The following is a 6208-nucleotide window of genomic DNA, read 5'->3' as shown; positions in this document are numbered from 1 at the left end:
CACGCTTTTGACCTCAAACAGTTTGCAGGTTAAGGAAACAACTCTGGAGGAGTCTGGTTTGTGAGTCTTCTTTCTGCTTTTGACTTCTGTGAAAGCTTTTGGCTTCCATCAGGTTTCTGACGACACTGGTGCATGACTGTGGCAACGCCTGATGGGCATGGACGGGATTGAGGAGCTATTTCAGTGAACATGTTTCCTGTCTGCATTCCCGGAGACGTTCTGCATCAGAGACATGTTTTCATCTATTTAGCAGCAGAATCAAGTGATTGTGTGCTGAGGGCTGTGAAGGAGCAGTTGCCCTATTTTAGACCAAGGAGTTCTTTTAAACAAGAGTAGCTTAATCATGAAAGGGATTACGCACAGTGATGGGACTGAGATAGCAGGAAATTGGATTTGCTGATTTAGGACATAACCGTCTGATGTGCCTATGACTAGGAACCGCATGGAAAGGCACTGGAATGCAAAATTCTTCCTGTCTGGTTCATGTGGGACCTGCATCCATATCAATCCACTTCATTTTATAGCAGCATGTTGATGTGCACGAAGGAAGGATGATGCTGCTCTCTTGCTCCAACTTAAGAGGAGCACAAACCACAGCTGGCAGTGATATGCATTTCTTTGACATGTATGGAGAAGTTGCTGATGATTAATTGCACACTGAAATGGGATGAATCTCCTAGACTGATCAGTCTAGTGCTTGAGTTCATGGAGAGGCAAGCAGGAGTCCCATTTTATGCCTGTGCTCTGCTCCTGTACTGTATATCCTGGTGAGCTTCTAAATTTGTTGGGTTTTTTTAAGAAAAGGGAAGAATTCCCTTTAAACCTTTTCTAGACAGATTTTAGATTTTCTTTTCTCCTTTAGTGCTTCTCCATTTAGTTCCAGAGTATCTATCGGTGGATAAGTATGATGATAAAAATACACAAATCTTCACTCTATCTCATTCTTTTGTTGTTCTGCCAGAACTTTCTTATATAGAAAATCACTTTGAGGAATTGATTGGTTTGTGTGTGATAAGCTCTCTAGCACTAGTTTGCCAGCATCAAAGCACTGATCTTTTTTTCTTTTTTTTTTTTCCTCCTAATCCCTTGGGCAAATGTCATGGAAAGATACAGTCACCTTTTTGTCAGTACTGAGTGGCAGACAACATTTAGAAAAATTTTGAATTGCCTTGCAAAATTCTCATAACTCCACAATGCACTAAGTCATGATGAAGATATTTTTGGATCATTTTGGGTAATATAAAACTTTCTTCTATAAAAATTCCTGCATGCACAAGAACACATTTTTGGGTACTTGTATATACACTAAATTAAATCTTTCAAAGCTTCTAAATGCTTCTAGGCATTGAATCACTTCTGACAAGGAAACTGAACATTAAATACATCTCCACATCATGTAATCATGTTTGAAATGTATTAGCTTAAAAAAAATTAAACTGTTTCTGAGACACCAAAGTTAAGCATTTTCCAATTTTTATCTCTTTCACCAATACATGGAACCTGCTCTAGGGCAGAGATATTCCCAATAAAACCAAAAATATATAGGAGAGAATAAGAACACTGTGAAAGCTCGGTGTAGATTGACAGGATCCAGCTAATCCAAACGCGTTGCAGAATGGCAGATTTACCATGACTTCACAAAAAAGGGAAGTGTGAGTGTGTTTGATGTCCTGACAATGTTCCTGAAAGATGCCTGAAACGATCATTTCCTGATCCAAAACAAAGCATATACATCTGCATGCTTTCTGACAGACATTTTATAGGTACTGAAGGCTAGATGTCATCACATACCTTGGGGTGCATTTTCCCAGTTCACAGAGGTATAAGTAGATATTCCTGCTTCATTCAAAGCACCTGTAAGACATTAAATGGCTGGGTGATTTAAAAGCTGCTTCCAGTGCTGGGCATTACAAAGATTTAAAAATAAACCAGGAATGTTTCAGACAGTCTTGTTGTGCTTATCCTCAAAATCTGAGTCACTAGCAATCAAAAAGTTTCAAGGTTGTTTATTTAACAGAACAACAAAACAGTTTTGGTTGGGGTTGGTTAATTGTCTTCACAGTACTAGCACAGGAGCACAGGGATATTTTTTTGATTTGTGCTGAGCACAGGGTTGATAAAACAGAGATGTTTTTGTTATGGCTGACCAGGACTTACTGCAGAGCCAAGGCCTTTTCTGCTTTTCCTACTGCCACATGGCAAGGGAAGTTGGGGGTGCAAGGGAAGCTGGGAGGAGAGACATCAGGGACAGGTGACCCAAACTGACCACAGGGATATTCCAGACCACATTATGCCATGCTCAGAATGGATAAAGTCGGGGGAAGAAGAAGGAAAGGAGGACATGTGGAGTGAGGATCCGTCTTTCCAAGTAATGATGGGGCCCTGCTCCCCTGGACACCTGCCTGCCCATTGGAAGCAGTGGATCGATTCCCTGTTTTGCTTTGCTTGTGTGCACAGTTTCCGCTTCCCCTATTAAACTGTTTTTGTCTCAGCCCATAAGTTTTCTACGTTGAATCCTTCAGATTTTCTCCCTGATCCTGCTGCTGCAGGAGTGAGTGAGGGGATGAGAGGGCCTTGGTTGCTGGCTAGGTTAAACCACAATAGTGAATCAAAAGAAAATAAGAAATATACTGTATTGTATATTGCTGTACTTAAGGGGTAGTTTTGCAATTTGACATGCTGGACACACAACTGAGGGCCTTGCTGCACAAGCCCATCCAGAAAAAATTTGTTCACAATCTACCCTTAACCTTTTAAATGCTCTGGCTGACTGCTGGTAGTTTAATATACATTGCTCTATTATTGGCTGCAGTGAGATTACTCATATGTTTAATAACTCTGTTGAATCAGAATATAATTTCATAAAGCACATCATTCCAGTTTAGGAACTAGTTGGATGACAATTTAGGAACAGAATTTTTATCTGTCAAATGACTTCTCATTCTTGAAAGTTTCTTCCCTGTGAAAACACATGACTACTCTGCCCATGTCACCTACCCAGTCTCTCTCTGAGCACGTAAAAATTTCTGTAGGGATCTAAGGGTGATCCTTCCATCCTTATGCAGACACATGAGAGGCTGACAATGAAGGACATGGTGAATCAACGCTGGGCCATTCCTTTCTATTATTTGATGTGAGAGGTTCCAGGGTTAGGAACCTCTGGTTACAGCCTTGTTTGAGTCTTGGTACTTCTGTTGTTCAACAGAGGTTTTTGCATCATCTCATCTCATCTCATCTCCCTGGATTATGTGCCTATGAAATTGGATGACAGCAAGAAAGACTAAAAATAAGTTTTTCTAGGTTCTCTAGAAAAGAGATCACTTCTGGAGGCACATTTTAGGGGTGGGTTTGGAAAACAATAGGAGCAAAGACAGTTCTAGCATCAGACAGCCAGTTTCTCCTCTGACTGTTGAGGCAAACATTACAATGATCCTGCTTGTAATCAAGATTGTCTGTAGACAAACTGTCCCCAGCAGGACAGTCTCTTAAAAGCTTGTGAAAAGATTGTTTTTAATCTTTACTACCTCTAGACATCATGAGGAATTGACAAAATGCATTATTCTGATAGATCCTGGGAGATGACCCTTTGGAGCTTTCTGGAGGACAAGGCAAAAAGGAGTCAGGAATTTTTTTAATGACGCCAGTTTCTGTCTTACTTTCATGCTCTTAAATTTGCACATGATATGCATTTCTGAGTGACCCTGTAACCTTTTATCTATTAGGACAATTCTGTTCAGCTACCTTTTACTGTGTGCACAAATTCTGCATGAAGAATTGTGTGCAACCTTATTAGTAAGCACAGTTATTTACTGGGCAGAGTACATAGCAGGTAGCTAAAATATGGCTACACTGCACATTACTATGCTCTTCAGCTTCCAAGCTGACAATCATTAAATTTTTCCCAGCCTGCCAGTGGTAGTCAGGTTGGGAGATGCAGCCCTTGTTTCTGCTTGGGAGAAGCTGATCCTTGACCTTGTGTAGTCACAGACACCTGAACCACAAGCTGTGCTGAGGATGAGCTTTCTGAGCCATAAAATTCTGGATGGAGCAATGTGCATAAGGGAATAGAGGCCAAGACAGGACTGTGGATTCAGCTTCAGTCTTGTCCAAAAAAGCAAGCTATACTATTCAACATATTTGTTTGAAGATCTGAGGAAAGCATAAACCTCTTTGAGCCAATTGTTCTGCTACCATTTCACTCTGAAAGTCTTTGAACCCAGTGTTCAACATTACGACAGTTATTGAGTAATGTCAATGGACAAAGAAGCCCTGTCTGGATAAACTTCTGACCATTCTGGAAGATCCTCCCTGCTCTTTCCAAGCTGAAGCTACTAGAAGCAACCTGAGAGCATCTCTGAAAATAAACCAGGAAGAATACCTGCAACAGACGACCATTTCTTTCCTTTACACACCTAGTATTGTGTGGGTCTGTGATATAATTTTCTACTGTGACATTGTGAGATTTCATATCTACAGAAAATTTTTTTATTAAACCAGATAATATCTCAGGCCAGACAAAAAAATTACCTGTGACTTTGACTGCTGGAAGTGTACAGAATAATTAACTACTATGTGAAATAATACTTTAAAATCCTGTAGTTATATGCTGGAAGAGAGCTACAAGTTATTTTTACTGTGCAGCTATCAATGTAGCCACATGATTGACACAGAGTCACCAGGAGCAAGATTCAAATCTAGATTAATAATTTATGAATTCATGATTTAGTACAATTTGAACAGAAAGCTTAGCAAATTTTAGGCTGCTATGGTCCATGGCTTAAGCCCAACAATTAGCAACATTTTAATATTGATATTCAATAGTGCTGATTCTGGTGCTGAATGTTTCACCTATTTCTGCAGAAATCACTTTAATTTGTTTGTCACATTCAAAAATGCAAACAAACTGCAGAATATAATTATATACATGCACAATGACAGCACACAGGATGACTATCAAAGGTGTTGCTGTGCCTATTAATACCTTTTATCTTTGTGATGAGTGTCATTTCCTAAAATCTCTTAGGAACTTATTAGTATTGCATCTACGCACATGAACTTAATAAAGGGGAATATATTGACTGTGGAGCTATGTTTACTGGAACACTCTCAATGCTTCATGCAAGATGGAAAGGGTAATTAGCCATTGATGTATTGGCCAAGAAGCCAATTAAACAAGACGTAGGAAGTTATGGCTCGTTCGAGTGACCTGTGGAGTTGAACTAAATGATAAACTAAGGTGGAACTGTATCTCTCTTGTCCATGAAGACTACAGAAACTCTTTCAAAAACAGTCAAGTTCACATGATGTCATTTATTAAGGATGACAAACTAACAAGTTGATACTTTCTTCTATATGGCTTCTTTGTGGCAACTGAATGTGAATATAGATTTCCACAGCCACAATAACGTACATTAGGCTTAGAGCAGAGCTAAGAGACAGCACGTTACACTATGCTCTTTATACACATGGACAGTTTTAGAAAACCTCTCTCAGCTCTTTTTCCATGAAGACAATAGTGGTAATTGCTTGAGACTGAAGCATTTTTAGCTTGTTTCTGCTCTAGCTTTTAGATGGTTTCCTTTTTCAGCTTGGTAAATAAAGAACTTGTGATGATTAGGTCAGTTCAAGGGATAAAGTTATCTTGGCATAATTAGCATCTTAAGATGAGCCTTCCAGCCCGACTGACGTGGGTTTTTTATATCCTGAGCTGGTATGTCTGCTCTCACAAGCTTCCAGACAGTGCAATAGTAGCAGTATTCACTGAGGAAGACAAAAAGAATTTGTCCACACAGCCAACCTAGAACCAGATCTTGTATTATACAAAGGAAAAAGGATGTTTGCAAATTTGAGGAAGTATACCAGTGTTTTAAGCACAGATGTTACAATAACTATATGAAAGATTCCTATCATATGGTTACACATGTGGAAATGGACTAAAATCTCCCATACCTCATGCATTCTTTTGCAAAACTGATGCCTTGAGAAGGCTGACCTAGAAGAGAGACTAGACAGAGTTAAAGAATAAAGTAGGTATTTATTAAAAGACCTCAGTGAATACACCTTGGGCAGTACAAGAGCCCAGCCAGGGCTACACCTAAGATAAACACAAAATGGTCCCAAATTGGATGACCAGTCATGAGGTCTCTCACTTTTATAAGTTCTGGTTCATTAGCATATTTGAGTTAATTGTCCAATGGCAGCTTTAGCC

The sequence above is a fragment of the Serinus canaria genome, chromosome 3 (genome assembly GCF_022539315.1).
Source record: "Serinus canaria isolate serCan28SL12 chromosome 3, serCan2020, whole genome shotgun sequence".
In the NCBI taxonomy this organism is placed as follows: Eukaryota; Metazoa; Chordata; class Aves; order Passeriformes; family Fringillidae; genus Serinus; species Serinus canaria.
The sequence above is the reverse complement of the archived record's forward strand: the minus strand, read 5'-3'. Positions refer to the sequence as shown.